This window comes from Equus caballus, chromosome 16, assembly GCF_041296265.1.
Source record: "Equus caballus isolate H_3958 breed thoroughbred chromosome 16, TB-T2T, whole genome shotgun sequence".
Lineage (NCBI taxonomy): Eukaryota > Metazoa > Chordata > Mammalia > Perissodactyla > Equidae > Equus > Equus caballus.
Window position 1 is genome coordinate 11820773 of NC_091699.1, and position 24166 is coordinate 11844938.

Consider the following 24166-nt stretch of genomic DNA (forward strand, 5'->3'; position numbering starts at 1 on the left):
ATCTGTTCTAAATCTTAACTATGCTGACCCGTCTACAGAAGCAGTTATGCCTGGTAGTGTTCCAAGCAGCCCCTGGTGTACCGAGGAGGTAAATGGAGTGTCAGGTAATTCTGTGATGGCCCCAGGAGATGTTTACATAATGTTGGGGCTCAGGCTACGGTCTGCTAACAGTGAATGGGGTTCTGTGCTGGAATCAGTTGAGAAGGACATTGTCCAGGAGAGCAGCAGATGCCCACAACCCTGCAGAAAATCACAGCCCTCAAGCACAAGGAGGATGCTGTGTGGGAGGGTGGGAAACATTCTAGAAGCTCCAGGAGCTGTCCCTACAGGAACAGTCAGCCTGGATCAGAAGATGAATGTACATCGCCGTCTTTCCACCTAGCTGAGAACTAGGGCCTTTCACGTTTAAAATATCACCTGCCTGATATCATTTGTTAACAGTCAAAACAGGTGCAGTCCATCTTCAAAGAAATGGGGCAATTCATATCAAGAACTTTAACAATGCTCATTGCTTTTGACCCACCCAGAAATTCCTACTTTGGGAATTTTTCCTGTGGAAATAGTAGGATATGCAGGCAATATTTTAGTCACACTGTGACTAAATCATCCCAGTGTGCTCTATAATAGGAAAAAACTTGAACAACTTTAGGGAAATTGTTATATAAAATGGTGGTGCCCCCTGGATGTACCGCCCACGGGTGAAGTATGAAAATGAGGCTTACTGAAAAGATGTGACAGGAAGGAAATAATAATGAGTTACTGAAAATATTTAGACTACTTATTTAAATATTAAAATATTTAAAAATTAAAAATGTTTAAGATTTTGTATAAAAGCAATATATAGAATATGTGGTCATGATCATTCTAAAAGCAGGTGAGAATCTCACACAAAGGAAACGGATTGACACTGAATTCTCTCCAGATAGGAGATCATAGGAGACGTTCCATCATTTTTTTGTACTTCTCTGTACCTTCTGAAATTCTTCAGTGCCCTGAATTACTCTATAATCAGAAAAAGTAAATCAGTTTTGTCCTGAGGGCTTCTCATCTTCCTGAAGAGACGGGTCCAGGCCGAGTCAGTGACTTGTGACCCCCGAGGTGTCCAGGCCCCTGCTCATTGCACTGCGATGCCTGGCCCAAGCTGTGCCAGATGCATCTCTCGCCTGGGAATTCGGAACTGGGAGCTAGCGACCCAAGGTACGTGATGCTGGGCACACAAGTGAGGCTCACCTGGATGGAACCACATGTTCTGCCAATGCACACCGAAGCAAAGGGCCTGCAGAAAGAGCAGGAAAGAGGGAAAGGGGTCACCATGGAGCCCAGAGAGGTGGCACGCGCAGCCACGGCTAACATAGCCCAGCTTCTCCTCCGGGCCCTGTGAAGCCTATCTGATCTTCCTGTCCTTTCCTTTGCGCCCGCTGTGTCCTGCTGACACATTTTCAGTTTCTGCTTGTGCTCATTTCAGGGATGCGTCTTCATTCCAGCCAGAGGGGTCTGGAAAGTCCCTGGGAGCTCAGTGCTGGGCTTGTGCCTTAGATTTGGCCCCTCAGATGATCCTGCCCAGGACTTTTCATGCTAAACAAGCAATGTGATGACAAGGGGACGGTTTTGCACTACTGCTAGCCACCAGAAACCCTGTCTAAAAGTGTGATGTGGTCAAATTTACCCTGTGGCTCATGGACCACTTCATACAGGAATAGAGGTCACGTGGAGACAAGTACACAAATCCTAAACACACAGCTGGATGGGTTTCCATAAAGTACACACACCCTCTACCCAACACCAAGAATAAGAATCAGAATGTGACCAGCACTCCCAAAACCCCGCGGGCCCCCTTCCAGCCACTACCCCGCCCCCAAGGGTAATTGCTATCCTGAACTTCTAACAGCACAGATTAGCTTCCCCACCCCCGACATTTCTATGAATGGCGTCACACACACGTGCTCTTTTGATTCCAGCCTCCTGTATTTCACACTGCTTGTGGCACACCGCTTTCCCAAATAGTCACAACAGTCCTTCCTTTTCCACACGCTCTTCTTGAGCTTACGCTTCCCCACTGAGAGGTGGACTCCACCTCCCCTGCCCTTGGACTCGTGGCAGAAGAAGTGATGCCACAGGACTTCCAAGGCTAAAGGCAGTGCTTGTTTGCTGAGACGCTCGCATACGGGGCCCTGAGCCTCCCTGTCAGAAGTCTGACTATCCAAAGGCCGCCATGCCACGAGGAAGCCCAGGCCACATGGAGGGGCCAGGTGTAGTAGGTCTGCTCTGTTCCACAGCCCCAGCAGAGGCACCAGCTGCAGCCAGTGCCAATGGCCAGAAGTGAGTGAGAGGAGTCCAGACAATTCCAACGCTGGCTGTCGAGTCACCCCTAGCTAGGATTAACAGATTTAGGGGAAAAAAGTGCAGAACACTCAGTTAGATTTGCATTTAAGATAAAAAATGGATACTTTTTCGTTTAAGTATGTCTCATAATTATTTGTCGTTTATCTGAAATTTGTCTTTAACTAAGTGTCCTGTATTTTTCCTGGCCACTGAGTCCCAGCTATCAAGTTTTCCCAGCTGAGGCCCCAGACACCATGGAAGAGAGACAAGCCATTCCCACAGAGACCTGCCCAAACTCCCAGAACCATTTGCATAATAAAATGGTTGTTTTGAAATGCTAAGTCTTGAGGCAATTTGTTATGCAGGAAAAGTAACCAAATTAGAGAAGCATCCACGTTGTGGCAGGTAGCTGTAGTCCGCTCATTCTCATTGTTGTATGGTATCTCCTTGTGTGAATATATCACAATATGTTTTTCCATTCTCCTGTTGATTAGCACTTAGTTTCCAGCTTGGGGCTATTATGAAGGGTGCTATGTACACGTCTGTACCTGTCTTTTGACAGATGTATGCGACCATTTCTCTTAGGTATACTCCTAGGAGCGGAGTCACTGAGTCAGAGGATAGGTGTATCTTTAGCTTAAGTTAAACTCTTTTCCAAAATGGTACCAATTTACACTCCCACCAACAACGTACTAGAGTTCCTGTTCCCCATGATCTCACCACCACTTGCTAGTATCAGACTGACTTTTTCATTAGCTATTCTGGTGTGTGAGTAGTGACAAGGCAGCTTTTAAAAAACAACTCCATGACATGTCAAAGGTCCCAAGGAATCATCTCAAAGGACATCCCATCGACCAAAGATGGGACAATCTGAGCATCAAAAAGAAAAATTATTACAATTGATTAAAACCTAATAAATAAATATATAAAAATTCTCAAGTTTATGATGATAATCAAAACAAGGGAAAGCAAAAAAAAAATCTAATTTGCCACTATTGGAGGTAATTGTTGCAATATCAACTCCCTATTCTGAAAATTATAAAAGGATATAATTAAGTATGATTCCTGTTTTTCCCTATGCAAATTGTAACTACAGGTTACCAAACAACCCTAGTTGACATGGGAAAGCTCTTCTTTGCAGAAGAATTCCACTTACAAGTGTAGAAACAATGAGAGAAGCTTAAAATCACTATTGAAATAACTGGTTTGGGCAACAATCATCAATGAATGCCAGAGTCACAGAGTGACAGTTACAGGCTGCCAAACTCTCACCCCACAGGGAAAAATGCACAAGGGAAAAATGTACCTTACGTCGAGCTGTCACTACCTGAACCCACCAGTCAAGCTCATTACTAAGAGTGAAACCACCAGACATTCTGTACTTCCTGACACAGAACGAAGTATCCAGCACCATTCATAAAGCATTCTCGCCAAAACTGTTTTAACTACATCCAATACACCCTTCAAATATAATTCTAAGTTTATAGGAAACAGGAACTGGAGACACAAATAATGCAGTGACACGGGGAAGCAAGCAGAGCAATCCAGAAGGACACTCTGGGAAAAGGACACTCTTGGAATCTTCACTGGTCAATGGTATGGAAAAAACTACAGTCTGAGGAGCAGAGTGACTCCTCTACGTTAAAAACTTAATTTTTTAGCTTACTTTTTTTGTTGGAAACTGGATATTTGAAACAATAGAATGTGGCAACTCTGGACATCAGATTCTCTCCACTCCCCAGGGTTTATTTTTGTTGTTGTTGACTTATCTGAACGAACCCTGCAGAGCCTGTACTCCTTGTTGTGTGTGGTCACTGACGTCTCTGCTGAGATAGCTGAGTGATCGGCTAATGACTAGACAGAGATCTCCCAAACCCCCAGGCCCAGAAAGTGTCCCCATATCAGCAGAGGGGCTCTGTGTCCTGGGACACAGCGCTCAGCCAGGCACTGGGCGCTCTGCCTTAGCCTTCACTTCCTGCTCGTGTAGAGCCTCCAGGCAGGCAGAGGGGAGAGCTTAGGGCCTTCTCAGGTCGTCCCTGAGCATGTGCACAGCCTTAGGCATGTGCATGCTCTCCCCGGGCATGCAGCCTTCTGGAGTCACAGGAATACTTTAGAGCTTCTCAGAACTGCTACGATGCCCATTCCCCAGTTTTCCTTTTATACTTTCTGCCTCCCCGGTTGTTTGTCCCAAGCATTATTCCCTGCCTCAGGTAGTTGTGAAGTTAAACAATTGCCTCTTCATGTTTTCGAGAAATGCCCTGGGGACAAGGCTTTTTGCACCGGGTGAACTCTGAGCACCAAGTCAAGTAAAATGAAGACAGCATTGCAAGCGGGGTATCCCAGAGAACCTCTAGACGAGCCAAATAATGGCAGTTCTCTAGGAATGCAGCTTTGAAGGAGTTCCAACCACATTCTTCCCCCTCTAGGGACTTGCCAGGCTGCTGGTTTTCACCATGATTGCAGCTTCAGGTTTCCAAGGTGACTGCAGAGCTGCAGGGGTCTGCGGGGATGGGGAAAGTTAAAAACAGCACAAAGCTCACTACTCTTATCATGGTTCAGCTGTTTTTCTTAAATAAATGCTCCCTAGATGGCTGCAAGCCTTTGACTACTTTCCAGAATTCTGAATAAGGGAATTGTTTTACCATTTTTGCCAGTCCCTTCTATGGAGGCAACAATTTTGGGAGGCCCTTACTCTGCCATTTTCATTGATGTCACTAGAGGTACAGTTTTAACTATTATAGGTACCTGTTTTTCCAGGCAATGTCAGTTTAGTAAAGGGGACAGAACATAACCAGAAGACACTGACAGCTGCCAGAGGAAGAGAATGCAGAAACACTAGCCTGGGCCCATTCTGTGCAGGGTAAATGGCTCCCGCATATCAACTGCTCTTGAGTCTACTCTTACTCATCCCAGCTGTATTAGTTTGTTAAGGACAGCATAACAACATATCAAAGACTGCATGGATGGGCAGCTTAAATAAGAGACATGGATTGTCTCACAGTTCTGGAGGCTGGAAGTCCAAGATCAAGGCACCAGCAGGGTTGGTTTCCTCTGAGGCCTCTCTCCTTGGCTTGCAGATGGCTGCCCTCCTGCTGCCTCCTCACGTGGTCATCCCTCTATATGCACATCCCTGGTGTCTCTCTGTGTGTCCACATTTCTTTCTCATATAAGGATACCAGTCATGTTGTTTTAGGGCCCACCCTAATGGCCTCAAAGGCTCTATCTCCAATATAGTCACATTCTGAGTCACTGGGGGTTAGGGCTTCAATGTATGAATTTTGAGGGGAAAAACAGTCTTTTCAACAAATGATGCTCGAACAATTGTATTTCCACATGCAAAAGAATGAAGTTTAACCCCCACCTCACACCATACAAAAATTAACTTGAAATGGATGTAAGACTTAAAACTCTTAGAGGAAAATGGGTGTAAATCTTCCTGACCTGAAATTAAGCAATAATTTCCTATGATATCTAAAACACAAGCAACAAAAGAAAAATAGGTAAATTGGATTTCTTCAAAATTAAAAACTTCTGTGCTTCAAAGGTCAGCATCAAAAGAGTAAAAGGACAATCCTCAGAATGGGAGAAAATATTTACAAATCATATATTTGTTAAGGGATTTGTATCCAGAATATATAAAAACTCTTTGCAACTTAACAATACAAAAACAAATAACTCAATTTAAATATGGGCAAAGAATCTTAAGAGACATCCTCCAAATAAAATATACAAATGGCCAATAAGCATTAAAAAGAAAATTCTCAATATCACTAAAGATGCTCAACATCATTAGCCATCAGAAAAATGGAAATCAAAACCTCAATGAGATACCATTTTGTACCCACTAAGATGATTATAATTTTTTCAAAAACCGACAATAAAAAGTGTTGAGGAGAATCTGGAGAAACTGGAACCCTCATACATTGCTGGTGGGAATGTAAAATGGTACAGCTGCTTTGGAACAGTTTGGCAGTTTCTCAAATGTTAAACGTAGAGATACCATATGAACCAGCAAGGCCACACTTATGTGTATATATCCAAGAGAATAGAAATATTGAAAACAAATATTCACACAAAAACTTATACATGCATATTCATAGCAGCATTATTCACAGCAGTCAAAAAGTAGAAGCAAACCAATATCCATCAACTGATGAAAAGGTAAGTAAAATGTGCTATTAAATATTCCATACAATGCAATGTTATTCAGCCATAAAAAGGAATGAAGTACTGATACATGCTACAACATGGATGAACTCTGAAAACTTATGCTAAGTGAAATAAGCCAGTCACAAAAGATCACATATTATCTAACTCCATTTACATGAAATATCCAGAAAATGCAAATCCATAGAGACAGAATATGTGGTTTCCAGTGGCTGGGAGTTGGGGGGAGGGAGGGAGAATGAGGATTAACAGTTAATGGGTATAGTGTTTCTTTTCTGGGTGATGAAAATGTTCTGAAATTAGATAGTAGTGATGTTTGTACAAATGTGCGAATATACTAAAAGCCTCTGATTGTATACTTTAAATGAGTGAATTTTATGACATCTGAATTATATCTCAAAAAACAAATAATACATATACATACAACTATACCTCTATAAGAGCAAATGAAATGATTCTTTCAAGTGTAAAGTGAACCCTACGACAGCTATCGTGTCCAGCTGGAGGTCTCCTTGACTTACTCTCAGCTGCATGCTCAATAGCTGAGGTTGCCATTAAATTAGCTAAACAAGCGAGCAGTCACAGTGAGTATTTTATAAGAAAAATGTTGAGTATCACACACAGCCTGCTGGCTTGGATCTGACATAGTGACAGTGGACACTTCCTTAATCTAAATGTCAAAGACTACAGACGGCCACTGCAAGTTTTGGCAAAACCTGTCATGAAAGCCTAGCAAATGGGAAATTGGGCTTATTTGTGATTTACAAAATGTTTCCTTAAAAAGTATCTGAAATTCATTATTTTAAAGTAAACAACTTTGTGAGGCCCCTTGGCATGTTGGCATATGTTGCAACATAATCAAAACGTCCTACAGTAAGAGACAGCAGACAACCAACTCTGTATGAGGCCCAGTTGGTTGGAGTAAAAGTGCATGAAGTTCCTTTCAGAATTATGAGCATTTATTTTCACATAAAAAATCCAAGAAACAGCTTCATCTGACCTTGACAGGACCCTAGAAGAAACTTCTGCTGCCACATTCCAATCATATGTCCTGAGTAAATAAATGAACCACGTGGTTCCAAAGCTGGTAAATATGATACATTTTACCACTGCTACATTCACTTCAAATTATCTGGAAGGGGCAGAAGACGTTCCAGACTGTTTGTGTTTCTGTCCCTTTCCTGGAGGCTAAGAGGAGTAAATGAGACAGCGGGTGGTATTCTCAGCTCTGGGGTTCTAGCAAGCATTTTTTTTATTTGGGGGTTTGGAGATGATGTTAAAAAATAAAAGTGTGTCCTCCCTCTCTGTCCCTCCACCCCCACTGGAGGACTACAGTAATTCTGTATCCTGAGATCAGTTATTTTTCAAATGCCACAGTAAAATATGCCCAAAGGGTATGGTTTCCATTTGTTCTTGTCACTTAATGCTTAGATAACCTTGGGAAAGTTCCTTAACCTAAGTTACAAAATTCTTTGCAAAGTGGGGTTAATAATGGTACCTTCTTCATAGGGTCAGTGTGAGGACTGATTTAGTGCATGTCAAACAGGACTGCTGCACTGCCACCCTCAGGTGGCACCATCCTCATTACAGTCTGTGGGACTGGCCCCACGTAGAGCTGTGCAGCTCGGTCTGCATGGCCATACGAGGCAGTCCTACCTGACAATGCATATGGTGCACAGCAAACACTCAATAAATGGTAGCCAGCGTGATAATTATTATAGTGACCTTTTCTTGGAAGAAAGGTGAACTTGCCTCTAGATGCTTCAAAGAAGCTTGGGTTAACACCAAAAAGGAAATTAGGCATTTTCCTAGGTGCTTTCACATGCATCATTTCACTTAATCTTCACAACAACTCCATAAGGATATTATCACCTCTCTTTGACAGTTTAAGAAACTGAGACTCAGAGATTTTAAAGAAGTAAAGTTACATGATTATTAAATATTTGAGCCAGAAAAGGAAGGCAGGTCTATTAGACCCCTTACCCATACACTGTCCATGGCAGCAAGCTGCAAACTGGTCAGAGTACGCACTCTTCTTTGCTCATGCAGCATCTATTCCTCCTTCTTCTGGAAGCAGCGCCAGATTCTCCAGGACAGAGCCACCCCTCGGACATTTTCAACCCATGTGATTTGGATGACACTATCTCAGGCCTGGCCAATTGGTTTATTCTGTCCCATATGGTCACAGTGACAGTTCAAGGGTGGACACTTAGCCCAAGTCAATCCAATGAAACTCAATCCCAAGACTTTCATTAGAACAGTGGGGCAGACAGGATCTCCTTCTGCTGGACTTGAAACTATAGAGCCTGGACTTTCGAGGGCCCCTCTGAGGAAGGAGCCTGTATACAAAAGATAGCTGAGAAGAGAGAAAGAGAAATTGAGTCTGATGACATTTTTAGATCCGTCTTTGCTTAGACTACATAAGCTAAAAAATTCCAGGACTTTTTTTTCTCAAACCTATTCAAATTAGTGTTTTTAGGAGGGTATTTTTTTTTTTGTCATATACAATTCAAAAAGCCCTGATTAACCCAGGGGAGTGATGAAACTAATGCCGGGAATTCTTAAATCTATTTAAGCACCAAGCCCTTTCTGTAAATGACCTGTTAACAATGCTTATTCTGGTGGTATGTTTACTTTATGAATCTTTATGTACTTTTTTTTTTTTGAGGATGATTAGTCCTGAGCTAACATCTGCTGCCAATCCTCCTCTTTTTGCTGAGGAAGATTGGTGCTGAACTAACATCTGTGCCCATCTTCCACTATTTTATATGTAGGATGCCTGACACAGCATGGCTTGGCAAGTGGTGCACAGGTCCACACCTGGGATCCAAACCAGTGAACTCTGGGCTACCAAAGCAGAGTGCATGAACTTAATCACTATGCCACCAGGCTGGCCCCTTTATGTACTTTTTTGTAACTTGACAAAAAGATCAGAAGAGGTAACAAAAGTTGCATTAAAAAATAAAACACCAACTGATGTCAGCATCATGGCAAAGTGAGCTCTCCCAGTAAATTCTCCCCTCAAAGATACAACACAAAGGACATTCATATTCCAACAGAGGACACCCACGCAACACAAAAGACGTCTGAGAGACCCATGCAGCCATAGGTCAGAAGGTGGAGGTGCTGGAGCCTCCCCACCAAGGAAGTGGAACAAGGTAAGAGAACACTTCTCTTCCTCATGGAAGGACAGCAACCCGGGGACTGCACATGGCCTCTGGGAGGAAAGCAGGGAGGGAGCGGCAGCCCTCCATGGGAACGCCATAGATCTCCAAGGTCACTCACAACCCAGGGAAAGCCACCCACAGAGGTGACTAGCTATCACGGGTGTCTTCATCAAGCCAATACTCCAGGAGAGCAGATAGTGAGGACAGGGCAAGAGGCCCCTGAGATCATGCAGGAGAGAGAAAGCACCCCTCCCTCCCACCCGATACCCCAGCCTAGCACATGGGAGCTGTCCTTCAGATTGCAGTGGGCTCAGAATATGCAGCTCTTGACCCCCACCCATTGGCGACAGGTGGAAGCAGTGATTAAATACCACCACAACGTGGAAGCACAAATCCACACTGTCTAGCAGTATGAACAAAATATATTAAATCCCCAGACTAGAAGGAAAATGACAAATACCAGCAATCAATGCTGAGGACACAGAAATCTATAACCTAAACAATAGAGAATTCAAAATCACTATTTAAAAACTCAACAAGTTAAAACAGAATGCAGATAGACAACCCAACGAGTTCAGGAGCTACTTCACAAAAGACATTGAAACTATAAGAAGAACAAATCGGAAATATGAAAGATGAAAACACAATGGATGAGATAAAGCAGGATATGGATTCCCTGAACAATAGAGCTGATATCTTTGAAGAACGAATCAGCAACATTGAAGACACAAATATGGAAATGCTTCAGACGGAGGAGGAGAGAGAACTAAGACTAAAAAGAAATGAAGAAAAGTCTCCAAGAAATATCCAACTCAATTAGGAAACGCAACATAAGGACTATAGGTATTCAAGAGAGAGAAGAGAAGGAGAATGGAGCAGAAATCTTGTTCAAAGAAGTAATAACAGACAACTCCCCCAAACCTGGTTAAGGAGCTGGAAATCCATGTGGAAGAAGCTACTAGATCTCCTAAATATGTCAATGTGAAAATATCTAGTGAAAGGGATATAGTTGTGAAGCTGGCAAAAGTCAATGACAAAGAAAAAATACTAAGGGCAGCAAGGCAGAAGAAAATAACTTACAAAGGAACCCCCATAATGTTTTCAGCAGATTTCTCATCAGAAACCTTACATGCTAGGAGAGGGTGGAATGATATATTCAAATCTTGGAAGGACAAAACTTTCATCCAAGGATACTCTAGCCAGCAAAAATATCCTTCAGATATAATGGAGAAATAAAAACTTTCCCAGATAAACAAAAGCTAAGGGAGTTCATTGCCACAAGGACCACCCCCCCCCCACCCCCCGAAGAAATCCTCAAGAAGGCCCTCATAGCTGAAAAAACAAGAAGAAAGGCGTTACAAAGCCCTGAGTGAGGAGATAAATAGGTAGACAAAAATCAGGAAAATGTAGCTATCCATCAAAACAGGTTAGCAAATACTCCAGTAAAGCATTAAGGATAAAGAGAAGGAAAACACCAAAAACAAAGATAATCTTGTCATTTCAACCACAAACTCACAAGGTGGAATAATATGTGAGAAAAACAACTTAGGAGGGGAAGAGAAAGGGACTGAATCAGCTAAGTCTAAGGAAAAAGGGGCCATCAGAAAAGGGACTATCTCATCTATGAGACTTTGCATACAAACTTCATGGTAACCACTACACAAAAACATAGAACAGGGACACAAATAATAAATAAGGCAAAAACGAAGAAATCCAGCATAAAAAACTACCTAACCGAATTGGAAATCCGAAATACATGGGACGAGAAACAAAGGAAATGCAGGAGAACCAGAAAACAAGTGATAAAATGGCAACATCAAGCCCTCATATATCAATAATTACTCTAAATTTAAATGGATTGAATTCTCCAATCAAAAGACACAGAGTGGCGAGATGGATTAAAGAACAAGATTCAACAATATGCTGCCTCAGGAGACACATCTCAGCTCCAATGACAAACACGGCTCAGAGTGAAGGGAGGGAAGACAACACTCCAAACTAATGGCAAACAAAAGACAGCAGGTATTGCAATACTTATATCAGACAAAGCAGACTTCAATAAGACAGGTAGAGAGGGACAAAGAGGGGCAGTATATCAGTATATAATGATCAAAGGGACATTCCATCAAGAAGACACAACACATAAATATCTATGCACCCAACACAGCAGCACCAAAGTACATAAAGCAACTATTAACAAACCTAAAAAGAGACAGTAACAACAAGACAATAAAAGTAGGGGACCTCCACACCCCACTCACATAAATGGACAGATCATCCAGACAGAAAGCCAACAAAGAAACAGTGGAATTAAACTAAAAAACTAGACCAGATGGACTTAATAGACACATATAGAACACTCCATCCAAAAACAGCAGAATACACATTCTTCTCAAGTGCGCATGAAACATTCTCAAGAATAGACCATGTCTTGGGAAACAATGCAAGCCTCAATAAGTTTAAGAAGACTGAAATAATAACAGGCATCTTTTCTGACCACAATGCTATGAAACTAGAAATTAACTACAGAGAAAAGCTGAGAAAGGGACAAGTTGTGGAGACTAAACAACATGCTACTGAACAACCAATATATCATTGAAGAAATTAAATGAGAAATCAAAAAATACCTGGAGACAAACAAAAATGAAAACATACCATACCAACTTATACGGGATGCAGCAAAAGCAGTACTAAGAGGGAAATTTGTCAGAATACAGGCTCACCTTACCAAACAAGAAAAATCCCAAAGAAGCTATCTCACACTACACCTAACTGACTGAGAAATAGAAGAACAAACAAAGCCCAAAGTCAGCAGAAGGAGGGAAATAACAAAAATCAGAGTAGAAATAAATGCTATTGAAACAAAAAAGACAGTAGAAAGGCTCAATGAAACAAAGAGCTGGTTCTTTGAGAAGACAAGGAAAATTGACAAACCCCTAGCCAGTCTTACAAAGAAAAAGAGAGAAAGCTCAGATAAAGAAAATTAGAAATGAAAGAGGAGAAACTACAATGGTTACCACAGAAATATAAATGATTATAAGAGAATACTATGAAAAGCTATATGCCAACAAATTGGACAATCTAGAAGAAATGGATAAATTCTTAGAGTCTTACAACCTCCAAAAGCTAAATCAAGAAGAAATAGATAATCTGAATAGACCAATCACAAGTAAAGAGATTGAAACAGTAATCAAAAGCATCCGAAAGAATAAAAGTCCAAGACCAGATAGCTTCCCTGATGAATTCTACCAAATATTCAAAGATTTGATACCTATCCTTCTAAAGCTATTCCAGACAATTAGGGAAGACTAAACATTTCCTAACACATTTGATGAGGTCAACATCACCCTGATACGAAAGCTTAACAAAGACAACACAAAAAAGACAAACTACAGGTTGATATCACTGATTAATATAGATGCAAAAATGCTCAACAAAACATTAACCCACATACAGCAATATATCAAAAAGATCATACACCATGATCAAGTAGGACTTATACCAGGGACACATGGATGATTCAACATCTGCAAATCAATCGATGTGATACACCACATTAACAAAATGAGGAATAAAAACCATATGATCATCTCAATAGATGCAGAGAAAGCGTTTGACAAGATCCAACAGCCATTTATGATAAAAACTCTTAACAAAATGGGGATAGAAGGAAATTACCTCAATATAATAAGGGGCATATATGACAAACTCACAGCCAACATCATACTCAAAGGGGAAAAACTGAATGCCATCCCTCTGAGAACAGGAACAGGATAAGGATGCCCACCCTTACCACTCTTACTCGACATAGTACTGGAGGTTTTGGCCAGAGTAATTAGGCAAGAGAAAGGAATAAAAGGAATCCAAATAGGAAATAAAGAAGTGAAACTCTCACTGTTTTCAAATGACATAATTTTATATATAGAAAAGCCTAAAGAATCCATTGGAAAACTGTTAGAAATAATCAACAACTACAGTAAAGTTGTGGGGTAGGAAATTAACCTATAAAAAATCAGTGCGTTTCTGTGCTCTAATAACAAACTAACAGAAAGAGAACTCAAGAATACAATCCAATTTGCAATTGCAACAAAAAGAATAAAATATCTAGGAATAAATTTAACCAAGGAGGTGCAAGACCTATACAATGAAAACTATAGGATATTATTGAAAGAAATCGATGATGACATAAAGAGATGGAAAGATATTCTATGCACATGAATTGGAAGAATAAACATAGTTAAAATGTCCATACTACCTAAAGCAATCTACAGATTCAGTGCAATCCCAATCAGAATCCCAATGACATTCTTCACAGAAATAGAACAAAGTATCCTAAAATTCATATGGGGCAACCAAAGACCCTGAATAGCTAAAGCATCCTGAGAAAAAGAACAAAGCTGGAGGCATCACAATCCCTGCCTTCAAAATGTCCTACAAAGCTATAGTGATCAAAACAGCATGGTACTGGTACAAAAACAGGCACACAGATCAATGGGACAGAATTGAAAGCCCAGAAATAAAACCACATGTCTACAGAGAGCTAATCTTCGATAAAGGTGCTAAGAACATACAATGGGGAAAGGAGAGTCTCTTCAATAAATGGTTTTGTGAAAACTGGACAGCCACATGCAAAAGAATGAAAGTAGACCATTATATTACGTCATACACAAAAATAATCTCAAAATGGATCAAAGACTTGAAGGTAAGACCTGAAACCATAAAACTTCTGGAAGAAAATATAGGTAGTACCCTCTTTGACATCGATCTTAAAAGCATCTCTTTAAATACCATGTCTTCTCGGACAAGGGAAACAAAAGAAAAAATAAACAAGTGGGAGTTCATCAGACTAAAGAGCTTCTGCAAGGCAAAGGAAACCAGGACCAAAACCAAAAGACAATCCACCAACTTGGAGAAAATATTTGCAAATCATATATCCAACAAGGGGTTAATCTCCATAATATATAAAGAACTCTCACAACTCAACAACAAAAAAACAAACAACCCAATCAAAAAATGGGCAGAGGATATGAACAGGCCTTTCTCCAAAGATATACAGACAGCCAATGGCGCATGAAAAGATGTTAAACATCACTAATCATCAGGGAAATGCAAATCAAAACTATACTCAGATATAACCTTACACCCATTAAAATGGCTATAATCACTAAGATTAAAAATAAAAAATGTTGGAGAGGGTGTGGAGAAAAGAGGACCCTCATACACTGCCTGTGGGAATGCAAACTGGTGCAGCCACTTTGGAAAACAGTACAGAGATTTCTCAAAAAACTAGAAATAGAAATACCATATGACCCAGCTATCCCACTACTGGGTATCTACCCAAACAAGTTGACATCAACAATCCAAAGTAACATATGCACCTCTATGTTCATTGCAGCACTATTCACAATAGCCAAGACATGGAAACTATCCAAGTGCCCATTGATGATGATTGAATACAGATGTGGTATAGATACACAATGGAATACTACTCAGCCATAAAAAAGACAAATTCATCCCATTTGCAACAACATGGATGGACCTGGAGGGTATTATGTTAAGCAAAATAAGCCAGGCAGAGAAAGTCAAATACCATATGATTTCACTCATATGTGGAGGATAAACACACGGACAAAGTGAACAGTTCAGTGGTTACCAGGGGAAGGGGGGACGGAGTGGGCACAGGAGGTGAAGGGGAGCACTTATGTGGTGACAGACAAGTAACAATGTACAACTGAAATTTCACAATGATGTAAACTATTATGAACTCAGTAAAAAAAAAAAACTTAAAAAATAATAAAAATAAAATAATAGGGACCAGCCCCATTGCCAAGTTGTTAAAGTTCCATGCGCTCCACTTCAGCTGCCTGGGTTCTCGGGTTCGGATCCTGGGTGCGGACCTACTCTACTCACCAGCCACGCTGTGGAGGCGTCACACATACAAAGTAGAGGAAGACTAGCACAGATGTTAGCCCAGGGCTAATCTTCTGCAAGCAAAAAAAGAGGAGTATTGGTAAGAGATGTTAGCTCAAGGAGAGTCTTCCTCACAAAAAATTAAAAGTAAAAAATAAATTTAAAAATAAAATAATAAAGTTAAAAATAATAGTAATAAAATAAAAATTAAAAGGAGCAGTTTCCAGAAAAAAGAAAAAGAAGGAATTCCATTTGGTACCTCTCAGATCCCAAACCTAATTCCTAGACTTGTATGTGGTGGTAATTCCCATCTTAACATCCTATGCTCAGACTTTTGAGTTTGGGTTAAGTAATGGTTAGTTTTATATGTCCACTTGGCTAGGCTAGAGAACCCAGCCAAGTTCAATCAAACACTAATCGAGGTGTTGCTGTGAAGGTATTTTGTAGACGTAGTTAACATCTACAATCAGTTACTTTAAATAAAAGAGATTATCCTCAATGATGTAGGTGGGCCTCATCCAATCAGTTGAAAGGCCCTAAGAGCAGAACTGAGGTTTCCCTGTTAGTGCCGTTGAGCCGATTCCAACTGCTAGTGACCCTGTATACAGCAGAGCAGTACCCTCCCTAGTCTTTCTGAGGCATTCTCTCACCTTCCAGTGCAGTACCAGACAATGCTCTGCTGTCATTCTTAGGGTTTTCATTTTTTCAGAAGTGGGGCCATTTTTTCAGAAGTGGGTGGTCAGGTCCTTCTTCCTAGTCTGTCTTAGTCTGGAAGCCCCACTGAAATCTATCCACCATGGGTGATTCTGCTGGTATTTGAAATACCAGTGGCATAGCTTTCAGCAACACACAGCCGCCACAGTATGACAGTCGACAGACAGGTGGTGTGGTTCCCTGACCGGGAAACAAACCCGGGCTGCAGCGGTGAGAGCACCGAATCTTAATCCCTAGCCTGCCAGAGGTTTCCCTGAGGGAGAAATAGTTCCTGGGGACTGCCTTGTTGCAGGGTTTCCAGCCTGCGAGTCTACCATATGGATTTCAGACTTGCCCAGCCAGACCCCACAATCACTAAGCCAGTTCCTTGCAATAATCTCTCTCAATTGATTGATAGATGAAAGAGATCAGTCAATCGATCAGTCGATCATCCTGCTGGTTCTGTTTCTCCAGTAGAACCCTGACGGATACAAGCAGTCATGTCCTGGGTGTCTGTTGGGTACTGTTTAATCTCTAGCCCCAAGAAATGGGGAAAGCCTCCTGAACTCTCCCCTGGGAGTCAGGTCACTATATGCACACCTTCCTTTTCCTCCTTCCCTCCCTCCATCCCCCCTTATCTTCCTTCCAGAGGGCTTGTGCCTGAGAAACATGAGGGCCTCTGTCTGCTGAGAGCACCGTTTCCCCTGATCTGCCTAGCTCCTCACGCATCTGCTGTATGGTAACAGCCGTGATGAAGCCTGGCTTCTCCAATCATAGCTCTATTGCCAGCCTTACTCTTCATCTTTGTCCAATCCCACGAGTTTACCGTATTCCCTCCCTCTCTCCTTCTCAAGACCCCATTTGTCTTCACCACCGGTTAGACTGATAGCTGTCTCCCAGCATCCATTCCCCCTTCCTCATGGTAATTCCGATATTTAGCCAGCACGTAACTTTCCAGCATAAAGACTGTATTTCTCAGCCTCTTTTTCAGGTAAGTGCGCTCATATGACTAGGTGATAGCCAATGGGACATGAGCAGAAGTACTATGTTCAACTCCCAGGCTCTGCACCAGAAGGAAGGGCATGCCAAAATTAAGCATGGCGATGCTGACACTGGATTTTGTGGGCAACAGCACCACCCTAAAGGGAGCTGAGCAATAAGATGCACAGAGCTCCAGTCCTCTCCTGCCACCTGGACTTCCATCTGGTTTATGGTACCATTGTTTAGAATCTCTGCAGCAACAGCCAAAATTAGATCCTAACCAATACACCACCAAACTTGCCAAAAGAATAACCCCCTCACTCAACCTTTCTACTTCGTGGACCACTGACAGTCCTGTTCCCTGACTGCTCCGCCTCCTCCCCACCCTCAAATACGGGTGACTCTGACTCCCAAGGTCTTTCCTTAAATGTAGGTTCTCTACACTTTCTCCCTTGGCAATCTCATCCATTCTCACAGAAGACTTCGAACTCTCCTAAGGCTAACTCATCTCTAAGCACCTGATCTTCTCATCGGACTTCTCCTCGATGAGCTGCTAGCACATCAAATTCCGTATCTTTAAAACCAAACTCATGATTCTCTCTCTCTCACACACACACACTCACCGTGGGGTGAGGGGAGACAACCGGCTCTCTTCTTGATTTCCTTGTTTTGTAAATGGAGTAAATGACACCATCATCCTGCCAGGAGGCCAAGTTTAAGACTCTAAAGCAGGGGCCACACTTTCAAATGCTCACAGAGACCAGACAAGGGACAAAAGAAATGTGGAAACTGTGGGGAGTTGGAGAGTTCGTGACCAATCTAAAAAGAGCAACCAGTACTTGGCTGATTTCTGACAGGTAGGAAGGTAGGCCCAGTGTTGTGAGATCTTTTGATTTTTCAAAGAAGTAAAAAATTTGGATTTTATGTACTCTCTCGAGATTTTTTTTTTTTTTTAAGATTTTATTTTTTCCTTTTTCTCCCCAAAGCCCCCCGGTACATAGTTGTGTATTCTTCGTTGTGGGTTCCTCTAGTTGTGGCATGTGGGACGCTGCCTCAGCGTGGTCTGACGAGCAGTGCCATGTCCGCGCCCAGGATTCGAACCGACGAAACACTGGGCCGCCTGCAGCGGAGCGCGCGAACTTAACCACTCGGCCACGGGGCCAGCCCCTCTCTCGAGATTTTTTTTTTTAAAGATTTTATTTTTCCTTCTTTTTCCCCAAAGCCCCCCAGTACACAGTTGTATATTTTTAGTTGTGGGTCCTTCTAGTTGTGGCATATGGGACACCGCCTCAGCATGGCTTGAGAGCAGTGCTATGTCCGCGCCCAGGATTCGAACCGGTGAAACCCCGGGCCACAAAAGCAGAGCTTGCAAACTTAACCACTGGGCCACCGGGCCAGCCCCCTCTCTAGACTTTTTAAACAACAAAAAGCTATCTTCTGCAGAGATGATATTCAAAATACTGAACTCATAATATTTATAGATCAATATGTAAATCAAAAACTTTAAAACATGTCTCATGCTATTTTCTAAATAAACTATATATATAATTAAATGACTTGTTAAATAATATAACTTGTAGCAAAAATAATTCATCAGATCATTCTAGTAAGTGTAAATCATTTGCTGATATTTGGAAATTATTCATCTTTTGATGCAGCTGTCACTGAATTTTGTCCCTCTGAGTCATGATTTGACACGGGAAACAATATCAAATTCTTCCAACAACTTCCCTATTAAATTGATAATCAGGTGAATTTTTTTATTTTATTGAGGTCATAACAGTTTATAACATTGTGAAATTTCAGTTGTACATTATTTACCAGTCACCATATAAATGTGCCCCTTCACCCCTTATGCTCAACCCCCAAGGTAAATTTTTAAGTAGAGAATTTTTCTTTTCTTTTTTTTTTGAGGAAGATTAGCCCTGAGCTAACTACCGCCAGTCCTCCTCTTTTTTGCTGAGGAAGCCTGGCCCTGAGCTAACATCCGTGCCCATCTTCCTCTACTTTATACGTGGGACCCCTACCACAGCACGGCGTGCCAAGCGGTGCCATGTCCGCACCGAGGATTCGAACCGGCGAACGCCGGGCTGCCAAGAAGCAGAACATGCAAACTTAACCGCTGTGCCACCAGGCCGACCCCTAGAGAGTTTTTCTTAATATCAATCACATTGTTTAGTGTCGACTCCTCGGCTTCTGATGAACTAATAGCAATTACATTTAAACAGAGAATAGTTTGAGGGTTTTATACATTCAATATTTCTATTATTGATTGAGTCACAAAAATCACTTATTGAAATACCTTTTAACCAGTTCACTTATTTTACTACTTTTTGTTCCCCCTTAATCCATGGAGCTCCACAAACTAGTTGGCCAAATTTCAGGACTCAATAAACTGAAACAATTGAAAAGTTCATTACATTTTTCACTTTTGTCACCAAATACCTTTTCATATTATCTACTAAGACAATCCAATAGCTTTTCTCTTATAACCACAGGCCCTCTAGGATCAGTTCAAACTGACCCCATCCTATCAACAGAAGGTTTTTTCTGGGGCAAGCCAAAAATTTGCAACTCACACAGCCAGAGCATGGGCAGAGAAGAAAGTCTTCACCTGAAATAACACCTGGAACCAAAGACTCTCCACCCACAGAACCAAAGGACTGGGCCGTGACTGGAACTCCAAAGTCAGACTCTCATCAGAAGCAAGGGGTCACTGTCTAGGAAGATGTGCTGTTAAAGCCGCTTCCACACCTTACGGCAAGTGCTTAAAGCCCTCCAGTCAAAACCTGGCCATCAACGCTTCCGCGTACCAGCCTGTGCCCCTAACCTCTTATATTTTGCCCCAAACCCTGGATCAGGGAGGCCGATTTGAGAGCTTTGCCTCCTTTCTCCTTGCTGGTCAACCCCACAAGAGCCTTTTCTTTTCTCAAAAGCTGATGCGAGGGCCAGTCCCATAGCCGAGCAGTTAAGTTCGCGCGCTCTGCTTCTGCGGCCCAGGGTCTCACTGGTTCAGATCCCGGGCGCCGACCTAGCACTGCTCATCAGGCCACACTGAGGCGGCATCCCACATGCCACAACCAGAAGGACTTACAACTAGAATCTACAACTATGTACTGGGGGACTTTGGGGAGAAGGAAAAATTTTAAAAAGCTGTGCCATAATTGGCTTTAATGCCCATCGGGCACAGAACGCCATTTGTGCGCTAATATAGATACTGCATTTTGTTTTAAACGGTATACCTTTTTTCCCACATCAATAATATCTACCACTTCTGTTTCAAAGTTTCCTTTGTTTGTTTATGTTATGGACTGAATGTTTGCATCTCTGCAAATTCTAGTTAACCCCTGACTCTCCTCCCGAGTGATTACAAGGTGGGGCTTTGGGAGGCAAGTAGGATTCGATGAGGTCATAAGGGTGGAGGTCATAAAGGACGAGTGCCCTCTAAGAGTCACAAGAGAGCTTCCTTCCTCTGCTCTGCTCTCCACTATGTGAGGATACCACAGAAGTCGGCAGTCTGCAATCCAGAAAAGGGTTCTCACCAGAACCCACCAAGCTGGCACTCTGATCTCAGACTTCCAGCCTCCAGAACTGTGAGGAATAAAGTTCTGTCGCTATGAGTCACCCAGCCTGTGGTACTCTGTTACAGCAACCTGAGTCGACTACGACAGCTTACATACGTTCAATCATTTTATAGTCCATTGAGATAATGTCAGCTCTAACAATTAAAACATTTTTCTCGTACACCTGAAATTATACAATGTTATAAACCATTATGGTCTCAGTAAAATTACTGGGAAACAAACATTTTTCTCATAAAGCTAAAATAAATATTGACATTTCCATTAAAATATTAAGGCCCAAACTCTTAAAAACCTATTTTTCAAATGGCTAACCACTCCATATCAGTTCTACTACAGTGAACACAGAGCTTACTGATTTCCAAACTGCCGTCCACTGAGCTTCGATCTTCATTACTTAACTTGCAGTTCTGTTATTTGCTGTGACAGAAAAATAGCTTGTTGAAAGAAAACAATACGAGAATTACCTGACTTTGGCTTCATATTGCTTTATCTAAAATTAATTTGATAACGTACTGCTAAATTAAAACATCCAGATTTTTCCTAAACTTTTGGCTGAAATTTCAGACTCTCTCTTGCATTACAATGGCACTTTTTGTACGAAACCCAGTGACTTTTTTTTAATTGTTGTAAAATATTCCAATGACTTTTTTTTTTTTTTTTTTTTGCCATGGAAGACTTGCCCTGAGCTAACATCTGTTGCCCACCTTCCTCTTTTTGTATGTGAGCCACCACCACAGCATGGCCACTGACAAGTAGTGTAGGTCCACGCCCAGGAACCGAACCTGGGCCACCAAAGCAGAGCACGCCAAATTTAACCACTAGGCTACCAGGGCTGGCCATCCAATAACATTTTAATGGAAAGATTTTTCAATGAAATACAATTTTTCTTGCCCATCAAGTTCAATATGTTGTATTAAATGTGGTTCCCAGTGCCATAAGATCAACAAAAACCATTATCTTCAAAATCTTGAAATTTGTATTTTAAGCAATTAAAACATTTATGTTATGTTTCAGCTTCTCTGATGATGATTTAAAATGAACTACATTGACTCATGTTTTCCAAAACGTTTTCTCATTTAGGTCCATCCACGTTTCGTAGTAAGTGGGTCCATAGTACCCATGTCCCTATCCATACTATTCTTTTAGAAGTTCTATTATTTTCATGGAAATGCTCAGTTATATTTTATTATACAGTGCTAAAAATTCTGACAGCACCTTCTAAATCTTTTTGATTGCTTTATCCTCACTCTGATAACATTTTGGAGAGTTTTAAGTATGAAATCGATTATGTCTTAAATTTCTTCCTCATTGATGATCACAAATTTTCTTCACTTGAACCACAAGTTTTAACAGCATTCTGATACAGGTTTAACAGCATCCTCATAAAACATACACGTTTAGCAACTTGATCTTTTAACTGGTAACTTTTGAGCACTATTAACATCCAACATTTCTCTCAGTAGCAATAAGCCAAATTACTGATTGAAAAAATCGTTACTTTCCATTCCAGAACTTCAGGTTTTTGCAATAAAATTTATTTAATACAAATTTTATTTTGTGCAGATTCTTGCAGAGGAGCAAAACAAGTTCCAGGTTGGGATGCGCTCTTAACACTCCTTTGTTCTTCTGCAGATTAACAAGATTCATGTTTATTATATTTAAAAGTATTAAAAACTTACCCAGATTTTGCTGTCTCTTTATTCTAGGTATTTGTTAATATTTTATAATAAAATGCATAAATATAAAAACACTGCACACCTGCTACTTTTTGAAATTACAATGAGTTAACAATAAAATTAAAGTATTTTAAGCTAGTGATACTCCTAAAGAAGTTACTGTTTTGTTAACACATGCAACTTAGCCACAGTCCCTTCAGTAACACAGGCCGTACTGTGTCATGCATGTTTCTCAGATGTCGCTACAATCGGGGGCTGTTTTTCAATGATACTAACATCCTAAAACTATCAGTGCAAACCGCTAAGTTTATATTAAAATGTGGATTATTACCTAACTGTAACACATGGCAATTACTATGATACCATTACCATTTCCCAGGAAGTATTTCACTATTTTAACCATCAGTATGGCGCGGCGTGCATACCGGCTAATATCAGCTCTGGCCTGTCGGCTGGATTGGTCCAGAGACCGCCAGTTTGAGCTTCCGGCCAAAACTCCAGAAGATTGGGTCCTGGATCTGAAGACGGGGCTGCGTCTGGAACGCATCTCTAGAAGAGCAGTCTTACTTTTTCGTGTGAGGCACAGAAATCAAGTGACGTCACACCTGGGCAGCTTCACTAATTGAAGCCGCCTGCCTGCCCCCCACCCCTCATAGTGACTTTAATTTCCCACCCTTAGATTACATTTTCAAAAAATGACGTCCTCTTTTACCAAATTTCCTGAGGCGAGGGTTTAAAAATCCAGGCTCCCTACTAGAAACGAGAGGCAAGGGAAACATAAACAGCAATCCCTAAACCAACATCGCAAAAAAGCATCTCGGCACACCTGCACCTCCCGCTCCCCGGTCCACGCCGCCTCCCCCGGCCGCCGGCAGCAGCGCCCCCACCGCCCCCACCGCCCGCAGCGCCGAGTCTCCTCCGATCACTTATCACCCGCACCCCGCGATCACACGCGCCCGGAAGACAAACTCCTCCCTCCCCGCCGGCATCCCTGCATCCGCCCATGGGTCCACGAACTCCGAATCTCTTGGTTCGCCTTCACAGAGCCTGTGCTCCGGCCCAACAGGACTTCCTTCCCCGGAGATGGAGGGCATGCACACCGCCAGGCCTTGCTCACAACGGGCTACCCGGCCTGGGGCACCCTCCTGCCTCACTTCTGCTCGCCGGCACCCGGCAAGGCCTGGCACAAAAGCAAGGCCTCAGAAGGCCTTCCGGGATTCCCTCGCGGGCCGGACCATTTCCTGCGCGGCCCCAGCTCCTCTCTGACCGTCGGCCTCTCCAAGAACTCCTCCCGTTCGTTCTCAGACGGCAAGGGCCCGGCAGGAGTCATTTCCGGGGCCCAGCGCAGGGCAGGCTTCGGGGCTTGCCCAATGACTCAACAAACGAGGGCGCTCCGTCGGGCCAGCAGCCGCACCTACTGGGTGCGGGCACTGTGGTCGGCGCTGGGACAAGGACCCTGCTCAAAGGAGCTTAGTGGCTGTTCACTAGTTCAAAGAGTTACAAGTGCTGTGAAGGGTATGGAAGTCACTGGAACGCTGCCTCGCTCGCAGGGCCGCAGGCGCAGCCAGAGCCTCGCGCTCGCCCCAGTTCCTCCGCCAGCCCGCACCGCCCCGTCTCCCGAAGCGCGACACACCACCGAGCTCGCGCTTCTCGCGCTGCCAAGTCT

The 24166-nt window shown here is 42.3% G+C and overlaps 1 long non-coding RNA gene across 3 annotated transcripts; it reads right to left on the reverse strand.

Moving 5' to 3' along the window:
* Positions 1–752: 752 nt before the first annotated feature.
* LOC106781775 (uncharacterized) lies at positions 753–23429 on the reverse strand. 3 transcript variants are annotated; one of them, XR_002800470.2, is made up of 5 exons: positions 22926–23429; positions 21177–21241; positions 15567–15640; positions 8473–8845; positions 753–1276 (listed from the first exon to the last, which is right to left on the reverse strand). It is a non-coding gene; the product is annotated as an uncharacterized lncRNA (long non-coding RNA). The 3 variants fall into 3 exon arrangements; XR_011426754.1 differs by lacking the exon at positions 753–1276 and adding an exon at positions 1939–2372; XR_011426753.1 differs by lacking the exon at positions 753–1276 and having other exon boundaries at positions 5630–8845.
* Between the last annotated feature and the right edge of the window lie 737 nt (positions 23430–24166).